Source organism: Lutra lutra, chromosome 14, assembly GCF_902655055.1.
Source record: "Lutra lutra chromosome 14, mLutLut1.2, whole genome shotgun sequence".
Lineage (NCBI taxonomy): Eukaryota > Metazoa > Chordata > Mammalia > Carnivora > Mustelidae > Lutra > Lutra lutra.
Genome location: NC_062291.1, coordinates 640117 through 662840, shown reverse-complemented (window position 1 = coordinate 662840; position 22724 = coordinate 640117). Strand labels below are relative to the sequence as shown.

Here is a 22724-nt window from a genome sequence, read left to right as displayed (position 1 = left end):
CGGGAGGGGTGCTTGGAAGGAAAGTCCCCTGGAGAAAGGCAGGGCAGGGGTTCGGGGTGATGGAGAATTCTCACCAGCTGAGCAGCAAGCTCCTACAAAAAGTCAGGAGATGAACCTCCAGCTTCCCCTGTGGGGCCTGGAATTGGTGAGTCTCTCCTGTAGGGGATTGCAATGTGGGGTCTGTAATGGGCACTGAGCACCAGGCGCCCCCTTCCAGCCTCCCCTTCTGGCGTCCCCAGTCCACTTTACTGCAGCTTCCCTTCCTGCTTTTGCACAGTTCTAACCAGCTTGTGGAAAACTGGAAATCCAAATCCACTGCTTCTACTGCACTCGAGATATGGGGGCCCATGATTTAATCCTCCCATGAGTCTCTTGCTAACATGTGGCCTCTCCACGTTGGGTGACCTGGATCTGGGACGGCTTGACCTCCATCCCAAAGCCTGATGTCCTCTCTGCTTCTGTGTCGTCATGCTAACATGGATGTTTGGAAGAGTCGTTTCCTCTGTGGTGATTTCAAAGTGCAGTCAGCTTGTTATAGCAGCAAAAATACGTGCTGGCTCCACACTCAGATTCCCCAGCCGTCATTTCTTTACCACGTTTGCCACTTCACAGGGGATGCTTCAGTGTGTTTGACCCCACACCAGGACAATGTCCTGCAGAACCACCACATAACCTGAAATGAGGAGATCATTACAGAACCCATCCAAGGGTTAGTGTTAGCGACTAGGGACATGGCAGGACTGACCTGAAGACCCCATGGAGAGCTGTCTGGGTGGCCGAGTTGACAGTGTAGGTGAGGGTGAGTGTCTGGCTCTGGCTTTGTGTCCAGGAGTCAGCTCAGTGTGGGTGTGTCCTCAGCTGGGCATGCAGATTTCTGCTCCTCTGAATCCTTTCTGGAGTTCCAAATGGCACAGTTTCCTTCTGGGTGGAAGGCTGAGTCCTCTGGGATTGCTCAGGTGTCCCCTATCCCTTGTGCTCTGAGGACAGGCCCCTGGGAATGGATCTATCAGAACCCAACCATGGCTTAGGGTTGGGGCCTAGGGGCATGGGAGGACCCATCTGACGGCTCTGTGGAGAGCTTCCTGGACTACTGAGCTGAGGATGTGGGTCAGGGTGAATGTCTGGCTCTGGATTTTTTGGACAGAGGTCCACTCACTGTGGGCATGGCCTCAGGTGCACATGCAGATTTTTTTCTGCTTTTCATCCTTTCTGGAGTTCTTCATGGCATGGTTTCCTTCTGGGCGGCAGGCTGAGTCCTCTGGTATTGCCCAGGTGTCCCCAAATTGTAGGGTGTCTACTGCAAGGCCTCTGGGGTCAGAACCCTGAGAACCAAACCAAAGGTTATGGTTAGGGCCCACCACATGGCAGGCCCGATCTGCCAGCACTCTGTCCATCTTTCAGGGGGGGAGGGGTGGAGTCGAGGGATAGGTTCAGGGTGAGTGTCAAGCTCCAGGTTTGCATCCAGGGGCCTGCTGAATATGGGGGTGTCCAGAGGTGGGAATGCAGATTTCAGTTCCTCTGAATCCTTTCTGGAGTTCCAAATGGCATGGTTTCTTTCAGGGTGGCAGGGTGAGTCTTATGGTGTTCCTCACTGTCCCCAATCTCTGGGGCTTTGGAGCCAGGCCATTGGGGACAGACCTCTCAGGACAGAATCTAGGTTTAGAGTTTGTGCCTATGGGCATGGCTGCACTGATCTGAAAGCACTGTGGTGAGGATCACAGGGGTCTGAGTTGAGAGCCTGGTCCAGGATCAGTATCAAGGTCTGGGTTTGTGTCCAGGGGACCGCTGAATGTGGGGGTGGTCTCAGATGTCCAAGCAGATTTCCCCTACTCTGGATCCTTTCCAGCATTCCAAATAGCCTGGTTTCCTTCTGGGTGGCAAGCTGAGTTCTCTGGGATTTCTCAGGACTCCCCAGGGAGAGGGTGAGACAAGACCTTGCAAGGGCAAGATACTTTTTACAGTAAAAGAATTCACCAGATGGGCCAAACAGCAGAAAAGACACAGCTCAGGAGCAAATCAGTGAACAGGAATATCATGCCAAAAACTTCTTTGAGAACACAAAACAGAACAAGGGAAGATAGGAGAGAAAGCTGAGATATAAAGGACAAACCCTCCAACTTTCCAACATCATTCCTTACTCGTTTATTTCCATTGCTGTCAGCTCCTTCCCAGCCAAAAACAAGTCACCTGAGCCAGCCTTTTTTCTTCCTGAGTTTGGGGCACCGCAAAGCCCACCAGAGGGGCCAAGGGCACCCCTGCACCTGCTGAGCTTAGCCCATTTGTACCCCAACAGTGAGCAGGTACCAACCTGGTCCTCTGGTGCTCCGTGGTCTGTGGCAGTCCTTCCTTCTGGACCCTGCTTTGCTGCTCTTCCTTCCCTAACCCTGGTCTCAAACTAGGGATTGCTCCTGGAGGAGGAGTCCAGGGAGATGAGGCTCAGGAGGGCCTCCCTGCCTGGAATCTCTGTGTGGGGAGTGCACAGTCCACGGATTTTGCCCAGGGACTTGCAAAATGCAGAGAGGCAGATTTCTTCTCTCTTTTTCTCTCTCTCTCTAGCTTCATACCAACCACGAGTTCTTAGAACTTTCTTCAGTGGCTTCTAGGTGTAGCTTGGCCGCTGTTTCCACAGAAAGGCCATTTGAGCATGACCAAACACACGTATAAGCAATTACATTAAACAACAACAACAACAACAACAAGCTGATGCACACAAACCTTTGACAGCAGCACAGAACACTCAAGGGACCGGAGTCCCTACCTTGGGCAATAGTGGCAGAGGCCAGGTTCTGCCACTGAGGACCCTGGACCTTTGGCAGTTTCCACGATTGCAAATCCAGACATGCAGAATCCTGAGGGACAACCTACTAACTGCAAAAGAGCAAAAATTCATCAGGATTCAGAGAGTGGAAATCCATTTGTACTGGAAAAGAAAGAAGCACGCTTGCTGTGAATCCAGCAGGGAGGACAGGCATAGATCAAGGCTGCTGTATGAGTCACAGAAACTATTGTCTTTCAAGGGTCATGCTGTCTCTGTAAAATGCTATGAGGACTCTCTTGGGGAACTCCTGCTTTCCTACCAGTGATGCCCCCAGATTCTGCTTTGCTAGTCCCATGGATTCCTGGGGATACCCAGTTGCTAAGCTATGCTGTCCTCATGACAACACTTGTTAATGGACTGAATGTTTGTGTCTTGCCCCAATTCAGATGTTGAAGTCCTAACCCTCAAGGAGTGCCATCAGGAGGTATGGGCTTGGAGAGGTGATGAGGTCATGAGATTGGAACCCTTGTGGATGAGATAAAAGCACTTCTGGGAAAAGACCTGAGAGCTTGTTCTGCCAGCTGTCAGCCGTGCAAGGCGACAACAGGAATATGGGCATCTATAGATAAGGAAGCAGGCTCTTGCTAGATATCAGATCTCCCAGGACCTTGCTTTTGGTCTTCTCAGCCTCTAGAACTGCAAGGAATAGTAAATGTTTTGCTATTTCAGCCACCCAGTCTGTGATCATTTGTTGCAGCAGCCTGAACTGAATAAGGCAGAGCCCAAGTCCTGGTTAATCCCTGCTTCTACTCATTTCCCCTAAGAAAGAGCTTCTAATCCAGAACTGACCTCTGCTTTCCATACACCTGCTTCAGACTCCTTCTGTGAGAGCCCAGACCTTGTAAAAGATGCTCCCCTCCTCCCTCATGGCAACCAGCATTCTATGACTCCTGAGGAATGTCCTCCCTGACTGTATTGAGTCAATAAATATGATTTTGATCCTGGAGTTCTGGGATCAAGTCCTGCATCAGGCTCCCAGCTTCATGGAGAGTCTGCTTCTCCCTCTGACCTTCTCCCCTCTCATGCTCTCTCTCTCACTCTCTCTCTCTCAAATAAATAAAAAAAAATCTTTTAAAAATCTGATTTTAACAAACCATAAGCTTGTTCTTGCTGGTCTTTGGAAGATTAGGTATTAGCCCTTCTGAGAAAGTTCTGAATGGCTGCTTCCTGAAGGGGTGAACTGTGTCCCCAAAGTCTCTTTTTGCTGCCTTCTAATCACAGATGCTGAGACAAAACCTCCCAGGTGCTGGTTTCTCACAGCACTTAATGCTTTGGCTTTGAAGTTCCTCACTTGACAGTTCTGCTTTAATCAGTTTGTGACAAAACAGTCAATTGGTGGTGGATGCAAAGTGCACTGATAAAGTTAATATCAGGGAACGATTTTTTGAGTGTCAAGCATGTGCATGTGTGTGCACACACACATCAATGTGCTAAGCATTATGGTAAATGTCTGACAAGAATTAAAACATCAAAAATCAGGATACCCCATTAGCTGATATTGTTATTATCCCTATGTCCTAAACTATGAAAAACAGGGTCAGAGAATAAGAAGTGGTGAAAAGAATCAAGATTTGAGGCAGTTCAACTTCACAGCCAGCCCTGACCAATAAGCACATACACCTGTGTCTAGTTTCAGCTCTGCATAACCTTGCCATAACCTTGGATAAGCCGTTCATCTCTCAGGTTCAGGCTCTTGGTCCAAAGAGGGAAGGGGCACAGGTTGAGTTCCTCCAATGGGACTTCCTTGTTTGTCCAAGCATTCCTGTTTCAGTTTGAGTAATTGAATCCAGTCTTTGTTTTACCAAAGGCCAAGCTTGTCCAGTTTGTCCACACCACCAGCCAGCAGCATTTGTCCATGCCATGTAACAACTGAGCAACATTCATAGGAATGGGGGAAGAAAAGATGTCCATAGGTGTTGACAGATGTTCTGCATGGAGGGACAGGAGCCTGGGCCATCACCTGCTATTTCTAGTGGCCTTCTCTGTCGAGTTAAAATAAATGGCAATTATTTGCAACGACATGGATGAAAGTAGAGGGTATTATGCCAAGCGAAACAAGTCAGTCAGAGAAAGACAATTATCATATGATCTCACTCATATGTGGAGTTTAAGAAACAAAACAGAGAATCACAGGGGAAGAAAGGAAAAAAATAAAACAAGATGAAGTCAAAGAGGGAGACAAACCAGAAGAGACTTTTTAAAAAAAGATTTTTATTTACTTATTTGACAAACAGAGATCACAAGTGGGCAGAGAGGCAGGAAGAGAGAGAGAGGAGGACGCAGGCTCCCCAGGGAGCAGAGAGCCTGATGCGGGGCTCGATCCCAGGACCCTGAGATCATGACCTGAGCTGAAGGCAGAGGCTTTAACCCACTGAGCCACCCAGGTGCCCCTCAGAAGAGACTCTTAATCATAGGAAACAAACTGAGGGTTCTTGGAGGGGAGGGGGATGGGAGAATGGGGTAACTGGGTGATGGACATTAAGGAGGGCATGTGATACAATGAGCACTGGGTGTTATAAAAGACTGATGAATCACTAATCTGTATGTCTGAAACGAGTATTATATGTTAATTAATTGTATTTAAATTAAAAATTTCTTTAAAAATAATTTAAAAATAAAATAAGTAACAATCAAATAATGATCAGAGCTATCCAGCAGGGAGTATCAGATCTAGCAGTCAGTTAAATTTAAGGGGCTTGCCAAAGTTTAGGAGAGTCACACTACGTCATTTTCCTGTGTGGGGAAGTCTTCAGGGGCAGTTCCAAAGACAACGATTATTAATATTTCTCCTTCCTCCATTCCTCCTAGAGCCAAGGATGTTTCCTCCACTCACCCACTGGCCCTGTACGTGGGTTTTGCTTTCTCTCTACCAATCACAAAATCAGTGAGTAGCTATAACTTCACCTTTTCCAATACCCCCCCCACCCCCGACCTTTTGTTTTTAATGGCCATGGGCAACAGGGACAAAAGCATTTTAAAAAAAACTTACAGAGATCTATTATGCTCTACTACCTTGGCCCACATGGGCCACTGCAAAGGGATTTTGTGAACTGTGTACTCAGATGAGTGGTCATTATCTTCAAGAAGGCAGGGACTGTGATAGACACAGGAACCAAAAAAGCAAGAATTAATGGACCATCAGAATAATAGAGTACCAACACTTTTTCATCCTTGGCTTGAATCCTCAAGGTCCAGTGTCTCAACAGAATTTTCATTTTGGTCTCATCTGACTCACTTGTCCACCCCTGGGCCAGTTGGCAGTTATACTAAGAACTGGAAATTTTCCTTAGAAGAGGAAAAGAGTATTTGTCAGGTAAATCCAGGAAATGTCCATTATAGGAAGTTAGGCCTTTTGTCAGGGTACTCCATTAGCACCCTCTTGACCGTTAAAGAAAAAAAAAATTTTTGTGACACCCGTTAAAGACAGTAAGGAAGCTTTTATTCAAGGGATGCTACTACGATGGGATTTTATTTTATAGTATGGGAGAGAGATCTGGCTCAGCTCAAACAAATGGAGATTTATGGCTAAAGAATATGGTGGGGGTCACTGAATGTAAAATTAAGATGGAACATCAAGGGTAAGGATGAAGGGATTATGGCTAAACCATCTGGACAGTAATATTGTTGAAGGAAGGATAGAGTCATAAACTATTGACTAATAAACTATTAGTTTATTAGTCAATAGTCATAATATTAGTCATAAACTATTGACTAATATTGACTAATAGTCATAAACTATTGAGAGCATGGGATGAGGAATTTTTTAAAAGATTTATTAATATATTTTAGAGAGAGGGAGCAGGGGTAGGGGTAGAGGGAGAGGGAAAGAGAATTTTAAGCAGACTCTTCACTGAGCATAGAGCCTGAGGTGAGGCTTGATCTCAGGACCGTGAGATCATGACCAGAGCAGAAACCAAGAGTCAAACATTCAACCAACTGCACCAATCAGGTGCCCCGGGAATAAGGGATTTCATCAGATATTAAGCATTGTAAGATACTGAAGCACCTGGGTGGCTCAGTTGGTTAACTCTCTGGCTTTGGCTTAGATCATGATCTGATCCCAGGATCAAGCCTGGCATTGGGCTTCCTGCTCAGTGGGCAGTCTGGTTCTCTCTCTCCTTCTGCTACTCCCCCTGCTCATGCTCTCTCTCTCTCTGTGTCAAAATAAATAAATCTTAAAAAAAAAAGAGTGGTAAGATGCCAGGGGTGAGAGATAAGGAATTTGATCAGATATCAAGAGTAGGATAGGAGATTGCTGAAAAATTGACTAAGCAGGTTTCTTACTAAAACTGGGCTAAGTGGACAGAGCCTGAGGTCAAGGCCTGGACAGAAAGAGGACTCAGAGGAACCTGACTCAAGTCTGGTCAAGGAGAAAGTCTTCATCATCCATGACTCATTGTATTTTCTGTGGTCACACATTTCACTAATTCTTTTATCAGACATTCAGTGAACAAGGAACATGAAAACAGCAGCAATAATAATAACAAATGTAAGCGCTCTAGCAGAGACAAAGGCAGTACAAGAATCCACCTCATCAGATTTAGAATATACATGACTTCATGACCGAGTTACTACCACTGCTTGACTTCACTGTTGAGATTAAGATGTAGTGTAGAGGATCAGAGGGAAGGGAGGGAAAACTGAATGGGAGTCATCAGAGAGGGAGACAAACCATGAGGCACCTTTAACTATAGGAAACAAACTGAGGGTTGCTGGGGGGGGGAGGGGAGTGGGAGACATAGAGTAACTGGGTGATGGGCATTAAGGAGGACCCGTGATGTGATGAGCACCAGGCGTCATCCACAACTGATGAGTTACTAAAATCTGTGTGAAACCAATGATGCACTATCTAAAGGCTAATTGAATTTAAATACCTAAAAAAGACACTTAAAAAATGATGTAGCATAACTCACAATATCCTTTGAGTAGAAGAATGTGCGGGCTGTCCAAGTCCCATTGCTAGCAGTCACATATGGCTAATGACCACTTAAAAGGTGGCCAGTTCAAATGGAGAAATGCTGTAAAAGCAGAATAAACACTGGCTTTCAAAGACATATTGTAACCAAAGGTCAGAGAGTATTGCCACCCTCACATCGCAAACATTGCATGACTTCTACAGCTAATGAGAGTGGGACCCAAGATGGGAGAGGTCAACCTGAAAGTCCATGATGTTGGAAAGAACATGGGGAAGAAAAAGTTACAATCCTGGAGTGGATGGGCTGAGGACAGTCAGAATGCATTTTTTTTTTTTTTTTGGTAATTCTGTGTATGGACAAAGAGAATTCACTGGAGATGACATCTGTATGCCTCACATTTTCAAGGGAAAATTATGAAAACGCGTATAGACCCACAGCCATAGTTTAATTATGTTTGAAATGTATTCAGACCTACTCCAATCAGTAAATTGCATACATTCACATTTAGCTTCTCAATTTTCTCTTCCCATTCTTGAAATCCCAACACAAATCCCATCTCTTGACTAAGGACCATAAACTACCTCACTATCAAAGGCCACAGTTCATTCATTCATTTGATTCATTCAAAACAACCTAATCTTGAGTGATGTCTTAGGCACTCTTCTAGGGACTGGTGACAGGGTGAACAAAACAGGTAAAGATCTCACTTTCATGGAGCCTATCTGGTATTTAGGGGAAAATCTTTCCTTATCAACATGAAAAGACTTATTATGGATGTTGCTTAGAATTTCAGTTTTTTTCTTGACAATATCTCAGGTGATCATCTTTGAGGTAGTTCTCCTGAAAATCCCTTTGGGGGGGACTGATTCGATTTTCTGAGTCAGATGCTTTCCTAAAGACAGGGGTAACAGGAAAAGTGACAACTGTCACTCTTGCATTAAGAACAGGGATCACACTGCTTGAAACAGTGATACGCTGCTCAGCTGTCAGAAAGTCCACAAGGCTCCAAATGTGTGTGGCCAACTAATGGAACCTGTCACTCAGAGGTTATCATCCTGAGAGCAATGGGAAATCCCTCTAGTTAAGGACTCTCCTTGACGGAAGCTTGACAATGGCCTTGATTCATTTGCTATGATGTTTAAGTAATTATACACATTAAGAAAAGTGCACAAGGTACTTACATTTCCATGATACCATCAAGGATATTGTTGTTCTATTAAAATGTTACATCTAGAGCTGTAATGTATAGAGTAGTTAAATCAATCACTATGTGGTAGAGGCGAGACTATTGTAACAGCCATACTTCCATAAAAAGGAAAAATTTTTTTGTGGTTTCCAATCTAGGAATCAGCCAGTGAATAATTCTATATCAGTGTCCAGTTACCGGGCTAAACATGTAATTTATTTGTACTTCTGAGGGTAAGCTGAATTGTGATCACTGAGCCAGCTGTGTTCTAGTAACAACTCATTTACCCAACATAACAGATATAAGAAGGTAAAAGGCTTCTAAGGACACTGATTATTTATATTTTGAACCACATCTTGGCAGGTATAACTTGCAATTTGTGCTTAGTGATAGGATTTCTGATGTTTACTTTCTCCTTCCCTTGGCAAGTCAAGTTAGTTAAAAGTAACTAACTAGAGTTGAGTCCATTGTTTTAAAAAATGTTTACAGAGCTATAGAACTCTCAAGTTTTCTTTACTAGACAGGATTAGATCACATTAGTGATAAATATCAGAATGATTTATATTGCTAAAATGAGAACTGTCTGTCAGTTTGGAGAAAGTTCATTTTTATAACCAACAGATTGGCTGGGCTAGAGATTAATGAGTGCTATGGGTGGGGTGACGAAAGTGATAGATTCAATGACCTGTGGAATTTGTTCTGTAATTTCCCTGCTCCTCTGTTCCACAGAGCGTCTTCTTCAGTACCCAGCACTGCCCATAACTGCATTCAGAAAATCACTGTACAGAACCGGGTTATTTGTTTTGCTTTTTTTTTTTTTAATTTTTAAACACTTTATTTATTTACTTGACACAGAGAGAGAGCACAAGCAGGGGGAGCAGCAGAGGGAGGGGGAGAAGCAAGCTCCCTGCTTGGTGGGATTGCACAGGGGCTGGAGAAGACAGAATGGAGGGGACAAGAACAGTGGGTTTCAGCTTCTTGGAAACAGAGCCCACATCTATTTCTATGTTTATCTCACTGCTATAAACCCAGGTCACAGCACAGTGCCTGCAGCAGAGTCATGGAAGTGCTCCAGAACTGATAACTCTTGCTATTTATACTACTAAAATTCCCCTACAAAGGGCCAAGTGCCATAGCTTTTCCCAGTTCCCCACACTGAGCACAATGAAGAATCAAACTATCGGATTAAAGATGGAGAGAGGCGTTTAACAGGACCCAGATTGCAGGAGCCATATTGTATTGCAGGACCAGGGGTCTTACCAGTGACTAGGTATTCACTCCTCTTAAGAGGCTAGCTCCTTGGATCTCCCTCTTCAATCCTCTGAACCTATGTCTGGCATCAAAAACAAAAGTAAACATTACTTATCGCCCTTGTTTATTTTTTACTATTATTTGTTACAGAGGAAGAGAGAGAAATCACAAGCAAGGGGAGCAGGAGGCAGAGGAAAGGCAGGCCCCCCACTAGAGCCTGGTATGGGATCCAGTCCCAGGACTCTGGGATCATGACCTGAACCAAAGATAGACGCTTAACTGAGTAAGCCACCCAGGCATCCCTTACTGTCCTTCTTTAAAATTTAATGCATTCTCTCTCCCTCTCTCTCTGTCCCCACTCTGTCACTCATACTCGCACAATCACAGAGTCACAGACAATAGCAAGGTATTTCCCATTCTAATTCACTAAGGCACTATGAGCTTAAGCTCAACAGAATCACTGCCAGCCTCTGCTCTATTGTGCCCTGACCCCTTCTCTGTCCCCAAGCTCGATTTATAACTCAAGTGTCAGGATGGTGGCTCTTTCTGCCCTCCCTCCACAAGGCTGTCATCAGCACACTCTTCCCCGTGCCTCCACTCCCAGTCACTGGCTGCCTTAGGCCTAGTGGTCTGCCCTCTCTTAGAGCCTTTCCACTCTCCCTGAGGGGAAGAGAACCCTTACTTCTCCCCAGTGGCTGTCACGTGTCTGCTATATATCGTGACGATCATCCCGATTAAGAGATTGGGAACGAAAAGACCTGCTTCTGGTTATGGATAAAACTAACTCTGGGGCTTGGGACATGTGACAGCAGCACATGGTGGTAGAACTGAGACAGTTAGGGAGTTAATCTGCATTTTCACATCTGGTCAGCAACAGAACAAAGAGGACAACCCAGATTTCCTATCTCCCAGAACAGTACTCTTCAAGTAACTTACAGCACCATCCTTCTCTAGCTTAGGGAGTGGCACTTTTCCAACCCCAAAGTCGTGATTCTAGGCAGCACTCTGAGAGATATTCCCTCCAGAATCACCCCTGGCTGGAAGTAGTGGTTAGCCAAGGCCTCCCAAATATCTTCCCTTCAGAGTTGCGCTTGCGTCAAACTCAAAACTGTGGCACTTACGGGACTTTCCTGTCAGCCTCTAGCTCTAATGCCCTATTGGACTTCAGAGGTGCTCTTTTATACCCACTTACCTTATAACATCACCGTGTGACTCCTCTACAATTCACTCCATTGTTTTTCTCCTGTACTGATTGTTATGGACTGAATTGTGTCCCCACAAAAGTCATATGTAGAATTCCTAATCTCCAGTGTGACTGCATCAGGAGAGAGGGCCTAGGAGGTACTGAAGGTTTGATGAGGTCACAGGAGACCTAATCTGCTAGGACTGGTGTCCTCATGAGGGGGAAACACATGAAAGCACTCTCCCTACCTCCCCTCTGGGGGCCCACAGAGAAGAGGTCATCTGAGGGCACAGTTGAAATTATAGAAATCTACAGGCCAACAAGAAAAGGCTCACTGGAAACCAACCTTGCTGGCACCTTGATCTGGAACTTCTGGCCTCCAGATCTGTGAGAAAATATATTTCTGTCATTTAAGCCCCCCAGCCTGTGTTTGGTATAGCAGACTGAGTAGACAAAAATATACTGATAAAGCCTTCTTTCAAGCTTTCGAGAAACTTTCTATACACTGTGCTCCATGCTTTTGGGTCTAACCCTTCTTTTCATAGCCGTTGCTAATATTTGAGCCAGAGAAGTCATAAATACTAGGAATGTTGGGATTGGATAGGGGATCAATAACCATCTAACTCAGTATCCCCAGCTATGAAGAATTAACACACACAGACACACACACACACACTACAAACATGGTTATCTCACTTAATTACATTGGTGATTTCTTGATACCCAAGCCCAAATGCCAGCTCCCCTTCAGAGTACTAACCTCACTATCTCTGTGTGACCTACCCACCTCCATGCAGACCCAAGACCTTATACCTCAACTCCTGCCAAGCTAACGACAAAATTTTATGATTCAGTTCCTACTTCTCCCGCTTTATTCATGACCTCTTAAAGTCTAGCGACCCCATCCTCCTTTTCTTTCCAAAAAACAAAACAAAACAAAACAAAACCCACTGCTTCCTGGGAACCTTTCAGATGTTTTTTACCTCTACAATCTACTGGAGGATAACAATGTACCAGAATCCTTGAGTGACCGTTAATGCCTATTGGTCACATCGTGTATGCTACGTAGGACCCTATTCTGTGTTCTTAACAATCATGGCTTTGACTCGTAGCTGAAGGTGGACTTTAACTAGAGTCTATTGTGCAAATACCTGAAGCAGGAAGTCCCCTGCCCAGTGTATGAGGCATGCAGACTTCCAGAGGTCTTGAGGTCCTCTCTTCAAATATACACATTCATTTTGAATAGTCGTGCCCTACCAAGGGAAAAGACGACCATCCAAAATCAGTGTGTGACCTCAGAGGGTTGCTGCTAGATTGCAGGCAGTGTTAGTGTCTTCCAGTTTGTTGGCCCCTTGGTGCTAAAAAACCCTGTTTCTATGCACAAGCTTCCTCTCAAAATTCTAACCAATTAATGGAGGCAACTGGGTAATTTTTATCGACATAACAAAAGTCCAAGGCTATGTATTTTGAAACAAACAATTTTGTCCTCTATTGGGTTTGCAATTTTAGTAGAATTATGTGTAAGAGAGGCAGTTAGAAAGAGCTTTTGAGGTACAAATTTAAATTTGAACTTATTCTAATTTTGAACTTTATTCTCTTCCCTCTCCCTGGAGAATTTCTTTCATGTCCTTTTTTTTTTTTAAAGATTTTATTTATATATTTGACAGAGAAGACACTGCAAGAGAGGGAACAGAAGCAGAAAGAGTGAGAGGGAGAAGCAGGCTTCCCACTAAACAGGGAGCCCGATGTGGGTCTCAATCCCAGGACCATCGGATCATAACCTGAGCCTAAGACAGATGCTTAACAACTGAGCCACTCAGGCACCCCGTGTTTCATGTTCTTAACAGAACTGAGAGTTTTTATATAGAATATGGATGGTCACCATGATTCTATGGTGCCTTGCTTGACCAAGATATAAAAGTATACAAGCATCAACTTTCAAAGGATTTCCTACAGCAAATTCTTATGTTTACCATAAGGTTAATTTTTAAAATTTACTTATTTAGATGCAGTACAAAAATAGATGTTTGGGGGCGCCTGGGTGGCTCAGTGGGTTAAGCCGCTGCCTTCAGCTCAGGTCATGATCCCAGGTCCTGGGTTCGAGCCCCACATCGGGCTTTCTGCTCAGCAGGGAGCCTGCTTCCTCCTCTCTCTCTGCCTGCCTCTCTGCCTACTTGTGATTTCTCTCTGTCAAATAAATAAATAAAATCTAAAAAAAAATAGATGTTTGTAATTTTTGTGGGAAATTATTACTGGTTTTTCATTCACCTTTGGTTCCCCTTGAAGTACTGAAGTACTGAAAAGAAGATACTAAAAAATATTTGGGGGTGACTGGGTTGTTCAGTCGGTTGAGTGGCTGCCTTCGGCTCAGGTCATGATCCCAGGATCCTCGGATTGAGTCCATCTTCAGTCTCTCTGCTCAGCAGAGAGCCTGCTTATCCCTCTCCCTTTGCCTGAAGCTCTGCCTACTTGTGCTCTCTCTGTCATATAAATAAATAAAATATTTTTTAAAAATTGGAAGGGCTCCTCAGTCACTCTTCCCTATCATCCTCATTTGTACATAAGGAAAGGTGGTGCAAACCTGGAGGGAGGAGGACAGAATGAAAATGAAAGAAATGAAAGAAAGATAGAAAATGAAAAAGAAAGAAAATGAAAGGGGAACTGGCTAAGAGACTAAAACTGAAGCTTCACCAAAGTATAGCCTTCCAGGAAGTAGAAAATGGGATGTTTGCTTCCAGCTTGGAGAGGATGGGAGCTTGGGTAAAAGAAACAAGCAAAATCCCGATGATTATGAGGCTCTGGAGGAATGGGGTGGGGTACCCAGGTGACCAGTAGGTTACAAACCCTGATTCTACCCATTTTCGTTAAAAAGAAAAAAAAATACCCTGCAGTTCATCCTCTTCATCCCCCTCCCTCCTGCAAAGAGAGTAAAAAACAGTGACTCTCAAGGTACATAAAAATGAGTGAGACATAAACCAACAATTACAAATATTTCAGAAAAATCAAGCCACGGAAGAAAAAGAACAGCTTTAATATGTTTTATCCTTTCTTTCAAGAGAGAATATGCACCTAAGGGGAAAAAAAAACGTGCTAGACATTAACATCAATGTAATTAAATTAATCATAGGGATAAGCCAGAATATCTTATCATGAAATGAGAGCAGGCAGTTAGGAAAATAATTAACCGAGATCTTGGAAATACAAATAGCAACCACAGTAAAAAGAAACCTTTCGAAGAGATGGGCTGAATAGCAGAATGAGCACTGCTTAAAACCAAACCAGAGAGATGGAATATCAAGCTAAGAAATTCTCTAATTAGGCAACCCAAGGAAAAAAAAGTAAAAGCTCTGAGTGGCAGGTAAGGAATTATAGAAGACAGACCTAAAAGTTCCAGCAGAGGTCTACAGACATCCCATTGGTTTGTCATCTTTCCTGCTTATCTTCTCAGCCAAAAGTAAAGCACCCCAGCGCCACTGGACTTCTTCCCAGTTATTGTTGGCTTCCGGCTCGGAGTCTCAAAGCGCTGGTTTGGGGCCCAGTTTTCCCCCGGGATTCCCCTACCAGCACCTGTGACTTCTTCAGACAGGCTCCTCAGGAAGCCCGGGGCCACCAGCAGCTTCAGCGCTACCCAGTCCCTAGCACTGCGCCTCCTAAGCTAACACTTCGTTACACTCTACCCGTCGAGAGCCAATCCGAGGCGACGCCCCAGGACTCGAATGAGTCCAGCCGCCAGATGCCAATTCAGCGATGAGAAAGCTCCTGAGCTCCAGGAAGCCGCATGGGGACGCTGAGCCCCAAGGTAACTTGCATCGCGGTCCCGCCCCTTCACGCAGACCCCGCCCCTTTATCGGCCACGCCCCGTTGGAGCGCGGGGCCTTGTGGGAGCTGTGGTCCCCGCGCGGCCGCGAGCCTCCTGCGGAAAGGCAGGGCTGGCAGCTGGAAGAACCTGGGAACTACAGCTTCGGAGGACGCCTCTGCCTCCCTGGGGACTCGGGCTCTACGGCGGCCAATTAGGCAGGACCACGTGAGTCTCCAAAACAAGAGCAGGAGCTGGCCTGGCGCTTTCCCCTAGGTCCGCCGCCCTTCCCGCCCTCCCTCTCTCTCCCACTCCCTCACTCCCGCGAGCCCCCTCTCAGGTTTGGGTCTCAGCCCTTCTGACCCGCACCTGCACAGCCAGGCCAGGATTAGGCTCCGAGCGCCCATAAGTAGGGCTCTCCTCCTACCAGTCGCCCTTGACCTCCTACCTCCCAGGCGCTTACCAGCCACGCCTCCAGGGGCCTGAGAACTTTCTCCAGGTAGTGCGGTGAACAGTCTAGGACTCACCAGCTTTGGGGTTTTTGTTTTATTTTGTTTTGGGGTTTTTTGTTTGTTTGTTTGTCTCAGATCGTTGTTCTTTGCTGTAGAGTTACTTGAAAACCATTGTCTCATCTCTCTTGTCTTTTCGGGGCATATCTCAGGCTAGACAATGAATTGAGTCCCTATTACTGTAACTTTGCTGGAAGCAGAAAGTAAGGGTGGCTTCTTTTCGGATACTATCTTAAACATAATATAAAACCAACAGATCAGGATTCCAAACAATGCACCAGATCTCATACCTAGTGCCTGCTGATGAAATGATCCATTTAAGTGTTCACTATATTTTCGGCATTGGGGCTGGTAACATCTAATTTTGTGCGTTATACATAATTCTACATACACATGGTAGCAGTATTTTTCAAGCCCCATACTGGACCGATTAGATTGCGATTCTTAGGCTTAATATTTAATAATTCATAGGAAGAAGCCTGCTCAGACACTACTCTAACTACACATTTACTGATTCTGGTAGAAAAATGGAGAAAACAAAAGAGTTAAGACTCCTTCCCTTAAAAATTGATGGTCCATATGGTTTTAAAATTAAATACACTAAGATGTTATTTTCTTTTTAGAATCCTGTCCTTCACATCAATAATCTTTCACTACAAGTTCAGGTTACTTTTGTATTACTAAAACACATATTGTTAAGGGAAAAAAAAAGCTGTCTCCCACTGAGTGTGAGCTAATGAGTATAACAGCTACTCAGGTGATACCAAAAATCCATCATGGTTCCTCATTCCCGAAGAAGATTCACTGCCTTTGATGGGGAACAATAACAAGGTCATTCTGGAGGTGGAATGCCTGGCGATGGTTCCTCACTGGTCTGTCAAGCTTCAAACATCCTAACTGTAAGATGCCAGGTTTCACCACTGTCCCAGCTGCTTTTCTTGTAGCCCCTACACAAGTTTTGGATCTTCCTCCTTCAAGGACTTCTCCCTCCAGCCCAGTTCTCAAGAGCTAAAGGTTGCTCAGCTCCCTTGCAACTCCCTGGTGCCAGCTTCAGGCACGGGTTCCTTCAAGCAAAGTCCTTAGTGCCTGTCAGCACCTACTGCTCTCCTCTCCTGGTGGTCTCTCCAGAAGGGGTCTTCTCTAGCTCTTCTAGCAGGAGATGGGCACTTCCCATCTGCCTCTGTTGCTGGACCAACCTTACCTATCCTGCAGGGTCAGGTCAGCCTGGCTTTTTAGCTGTTTTTCTCTTCTGAGTGGTTAGTTTGTCATAGATACCGTGCTTTGCTTTTGTCAGGACTTACCCTGGACTATCAAAACCCTTTTCTTGTGCCAGTGAAGCCTATGAAACATTCCTGATGAGAGAACCAGGAACTCGAACAGATCATATTTATCCTGAGTGGTCTGTCCAAAATGAAAAATACATTTCTGAGGAGCCTCAAGATCTCTGAGAAGGGAAGTTTCACCAACTCTGTCATGTAGTGGCATCAACTCTGATTCTGTGTCAATTTTCCTCCTTTCCCAGCTAGAATTCTCTACCTCAGAAAGCCCACTCTCAACTGTTTCCTCTCTCAAAGGCAGTTGCTCTTAGCGTCTGCACATGGCACATGGTGCCTGCTGGTAGTTGGCTACTGCCCTCTGTACCTTGGGTGTAACAGCTGCGGGGTGTCAAGATGTGAACATCTCTTGTTCTAAGACTTAAAATAGTTTGGGGCACATGGTAAGCAATAATCACTTTTTTTTTTTGTTGATCCAAGTGTTCGACCTTTCTTAATTATTCTAGTACCACAATTTACTTGTTCTAAGATTTGCCCTCCCCCCCAATTTTAATATCTCTTAAGGTGGCACTCACCTTGTACTTGATGACATATCCTAGTTTAACTGACAGCATTTCTCTTTCTTAGTCGAACATAAACTATAGTGCATCTTACCCTTGATGAAAACTAGTATGCAATTACTCTATTATGGTTATGATTCTGCTATTTTAAATCCTCCAGTGACTCCCTGTGCCCCCCCAGTGTAGTATCTCACCTCCTTGGCATAGTATACAGACCATCTCACCCCCAAGTTAACCCCGGGGCTCAGCCTCCATCCCCAGGTGATGCTGCCGGATCAGTTGTTGGTTGTCATGAACTTGCTGTAGTTTCCCAAATGCACTGTGCTGCCTCCTGGCACTTTGAAACTTGACACATTCATCCTCATTCTTCTGCTTTGCCTTTGTGTATCACCTCCCCTGAAAATCTGTTCCTAAGTGGCTTTTCCCAACTCCAACGTACCCTTGGCAGTCTTTTATCTCCCTGTGGTAAAGCCTGTCCCCCTGAGAAGAGAAAAGGGGCAGTGAGGGCCCCCGAGCATTTGCTGTTTTCCCCTCTCTCTCTGCCTGCCTCTCTACCTACTTCTCATCTCTGTCTGCCAAAGGAAGAAATAAAATCTTAAAAATAATAATTACCCTCAATATTCTTGTCATTCATTAGGACCCCATGCATCAACATTTTATTTTTATTTACTGAATTGAAGGAATTGGTTGATGGATTGACAGATTTGACAGAAAGAGAGAGACAGTGAGAGAGGGAGCCCAAGTAGAGAGGGAGGACAAGCAGGGGAAGTGGGAGAGGGAGAAGCAGGCTTCCTGCTAAGCAGAGAGCCCCAGGCAGGGCTTGATTCCAAGACCCTGGCACCAGGAACCCAGCAGAAAGCAGATGCTTCACAATGAAGCCACCCAGGTGCCCCACTCCATTATTCAATCTGTTTTTCACCATTCAATCCGTTTGATTAAGCAACACTTTTTGGGGTCTGCCTCCTGTGTGTTAACACTAACACATTGTGTTTTCCTTTGCTCTTTTGTGATCACTGAGGATGTTCGGAATCTTTTCATATGTTTATTGGCTGAAGGTTTTCTCCTTGGAATATTTCTGTTCGAGGATTTTCATTTTTTTGAAGTGACCTACCTTTCCTTCTGGATTCCCTAGTTATCCTATCTAGATTTGGATACAGTTCCTTAGCTGGTATCTCGATAGAGCCTTTCCTAGTTTTAGTCTTGTCATGTGGTGGGCAAGACTTTATTTTTAAGCTTTGAATGAGTAGAGTCCAACTTCCCAACCTTTCTTGTGCTTCCCGTTTTTGGTGTCCTGTTCCACTCATCTCTGCCACCTCCCCCAGATCCTAAAAATGTTTTCCTATTGTATCTTCCAGAACACTTCTGATGTCCTCTTTCATATTTAGGCTACAGCAGTCTGGAATAGCGTTTTAGGCTCTTATGTTCCATGGGGATATTCACGTTGTTTAGCACCGCTTTGGCAAAGTCGGCCCTTTTTGGTTTGTCTGTTTTCTCGGGTCATTTCAAGAGTCCTTTTGTAGTAAATCCTATCCCATCAGATTCTGCTCTCACTCTCTTTCTCCCTCACTCTTGCTCTCGCTTCTTCCTTCAGATGTGCTGGGGAATGACTAGTCCTTTTCATGTCCATGGAAATAGAAGAATTGGCTTCTCCATGTACACAGGCACTTGCTAGCTAGGAAACTGGGATTGCATTGATCTCTCCATCAAGGTGGGGTAAATTGAAACTTTACAATACCGATCATCCAATCTATGAACTAGAGAGTCCTAGTGGACTCTGCCCTGAGTCCAGAGCTTGCCTCAGGGCTTAATCTCAAGAGCCTGAGATCGCCACCTGAGCCAGAACCAAGAGTTGGGCACTTCACTGAAGGTGCCGCCCAGGTGCCCCTCAGCTCTTGTTGACCAATTTCTGGAGACGGGTGCCTGCATGGCTCCATTGGTTGAGCGACTGCCTACGGCTCACGTCATGACCCTGGACTTGAAGGATCTCATCCCGCCTCGGGCTCCCAGCTCCTTGGGGAGTCTGCTTCTCCCTCTGACCTTCTCATCTCTCATGCTCTCTCTCACTCATTCTCTCTCAAAGAAAGAAAGAAAGAAAATCTTTCCAAAAAAATGTCTTGAGGCTTGATTTATGGGCTTGAATGTGGTTGATCTCAATGAGTTTTCTCATCGGATGCAGACACCTTGAGGATGGTCATGTCTTTCTAAATGGATCCTTTGTTGTTCTGAAATGTCTTCTTTCCCTGTTCGTTAGATTGGGTGTCTTTCTATTTTCTCTTTTCAAGACCTAGGAAAATCAGCCTTTTAGGATTCGTTTGGGTATGGTCTAGCCCTTTTCATCATTTTTCTTTTCACAAAATCTATACTATCCTCTGCATCCTTCTAGGTATAGTTTATTTTTCACTGACATATTTAGGTCTTTTCTTGAAATAGAATATTAGTCGTTCATTCTGAAGGTCATTGTTGAAATGTGGAAGTTGAAGTCTACTCCCTCGCTAGTCGTGTTTTCTTTTTCCTGTCTGTTCCTTCTTCCCTTTTGAACTGCCTTCCTTTCGATGACCTGAGTCCTTTGTAGGCTTCTCTCTGCCTTCTATTATTGGCTGTCACATGGGCAGTGAGATATTAGTAGGTAATTCTGACTCTTTCTACAATTGTCCTCCCACTTGTTTAGGGAATCTGTAGAGTAAGCTTTCTTTGAGGGATCATTTTGTCCCGCTCCTAACTCATGATCCTTACCGGGTCTGTACTGAATATTCTGACTTATCCAAAAGAACACTTCCCTATGGCTGGTTGGAACTCCAATGACATCTAGCCTTGTAGAGTCTTGGCAACCATCTGGTTCCATTGCCTTGACTCTTTGTTAGAACCTGGGGCATTTTCTTAGACACACACTGCTTCCTATTGAGCAAGGACTCAAGAGGACTCTAGTGTGTATTTCCAAGAGCTTGTTTTCTACTTGACTTCCTTCTTTCTGGAACCCATGGCCTTTTCATCACTCCAGCCTTCCTGAATCCCAATATCTTTTTCCTCACACCAGGGAGACTCCCACCTTTTCCTTGGAATCTCCTCCCTACCCCCACCGTCCAGAACTCCTCCAGGTGAAAAGCCAAGTGAATCCTGGGGCTCAGTTTTTTTTGTTTTCATGTTTTCCTTTTCACAGGGTTCACAAATGTGCGTTCCTTTTCAATGTTTTCAAGATTTACACATATATATAGATATAGATATAGATCTATATATTGATAGATTTTTTTTCTTTTCCAATTCCCCATGGGCTTCTGGTTGGTTTCTTTTCCTCTAACAAGGTTTGTTTTAGTTTTCTAGGGGTGTTGTGGTAACAAGCCTAGTGGCTGAAACAGCAGAAGTGGACAGTGTCACAGTTCTAGAGGCTACAATGTTGGTAGGACATTCTCCTTTTGTAGGTATTAAGGAAGGATCTGTTCCAGGCCCCCCAGGTGCCCACATTCTATTGTAGTCCAGTACCAGAGTTACTTGGCTGGAGACATCTGATAAGGAATGATGTTCTCTTGCTGCTTGCCTACTTCCAGGGGCTCTGGCTTCCAGACACCCCAGGGGAATGGCATTTCCAAATGCAGCAGACATTGGCCCAAACCTCACCCCCAATTCTTCAGGGCTTTTGGCAGGAGTTTCCATAAGTTAATACAAAGGAACCTAGGCCAGGCCAAGCCACCCCTCTGAGCTATCCCAGGGCAGCCCTGTCCCCTCTTGATTATTTGGCAAAGAGGGATATTTGGAGGTTCCTGCCAGTGGGCTGGAGGAGGACGCAGGACAGTGGAAACCCTGGTGATCCCTTTATGTTCACACCAATGTCATGGTGGAGAGGGTGAAAAGAGGATTGTGAGGTACATCTTACCTCTGCCAGTGGATTGGAAGCACAATGTGATGTTCCCATTTCTCTCCTTGGTGGAGCAGTGTATATATGGAGGAGTGGTGTGTCAGGAAGATAGTTCCCTGAGTCCGAGGACCAGCAAAGGCAGCCAGACAAGGCTGTGTATCCTCCTGCCTGGCTTCTGGGCACTGTCTTTACAGAGTTCCACACAGAAGATGGGGCAAGAGCTGAATGGGGAGATCCTCTGTTCTACCAGCTTGAAGGACAAGAAGGTGCCCCACAATAAATTTCAACCCATCTGAAGAATGGAACAAGTATTCCTGCCCTAGAGACAGAAAGGATACCCCAAAAATCAGCCAGTCTAGAATGTACTCCAGACACTTAATTGTGAAATTCATTAATCATAATAGTAGACAGGAGGTCTTAAGGGCAGCTAGGTTGTAGAGATTCCTTACTTACAGAGGAAGGACCATCAGAATAATGTCAGACTTGTCCACAGAAACCTGGCAAGCCAGAAAGGCCTGGCATACATATTCAGGGCACTCAATGAGAAGAACATGCAGCCAAGAATACTTTACCCAGCAAGGCTGACATTCAGAATGGATGGAGAGATAAAGAGCTTTCAAGACAGGTAAGGTTTAAAAGATTATATGACAACCAAGCTGGCACTATAAGAAATATTAAAGGTTTTTTTTTTTTTAATGATGAAATAATGAAGAGTGACATAGAACAGAAATTTACAGAGACAATCTATAGAAACAAGGACCTTACAGGCAACAAGATGTCAACAAAAACTTAACCTTTATTAACTACTCTCAATGTGAATGACCTAAAGGTTCCCATAAAACTGTGCAGGGTACAGACTGGATAAAACAATAGGACATGTCCATAGGGACCACCAGGACCATAGGGTCCCTGACTACAAGGGACATCTTTGGAACCTAAAGATACATCCAGACTGCAAGTGAAGGGAAGGAGAGCTATCTTCCATGCCAAGGGGCCTCAAAAGAAAGCTGGGGTTGTGATTCTCATATTAGATAAATTAGAACTTAACACAAAGTCTGTAATCAGAGGTATTGAAGGATACTGTATCATTCTTAAAAGATCTATCCTCCAAGAGGACCTAACAATTGTAAATATCTATGCCCCTGACATGGGAGCTACCAACTACATAATAAGGCAACTCTTACCAGATGAAGAGTCATGTTGATATTTATTTGTTAATTGTAGGGGATCTTAACACACCACTCTCAGCAATAGACAGATAATCCAAGCAGAATGCCAACAGACAAACAGGAGCATTAAGTGACACGTTAGACCAAACTGACCTTGTAGGTATATACAGAAGAGTCCACCCTCAAACAACAGAATACACTTCTTGAGCACA

The 22724-nt window shown here is 44.7% G+C and overlaps 1 long non-coding RNA gene across 3 annotated transcripts; it reads right to left on the bottom strand.

Moving 5' to 3' along the window:
* Positions 1-1221: 1221 nt before the first annotated feature.
* LOC125085152 (uncharacterized) lies at positions 1222-10600 on the bottom strand. 3 transcript variants are annotated; one of them, XR_007122789.1, is made up of 4 exons: positions 10181-10600; positions 5978-6103; positions 2716-2868; positions 1222-1322 (listed from the first exon to the last, which is right to left on the bottom strand). It is a non-coding gene; the product is annotated as an uncharacterized LOC125085152 (long non-coding RNA). The 3 variants fall into 3 exon arrangements; XR_007122790.1 differs by lacking the exon at positions 5978-6103; XR_007122788.1 differs by lacking the exon at positions 10181-10600 and having other exon boundaries at positions 5978-6311.
* Between the last annotated feature and the right edge of the window lie 12124 nt (positions 10601-22724).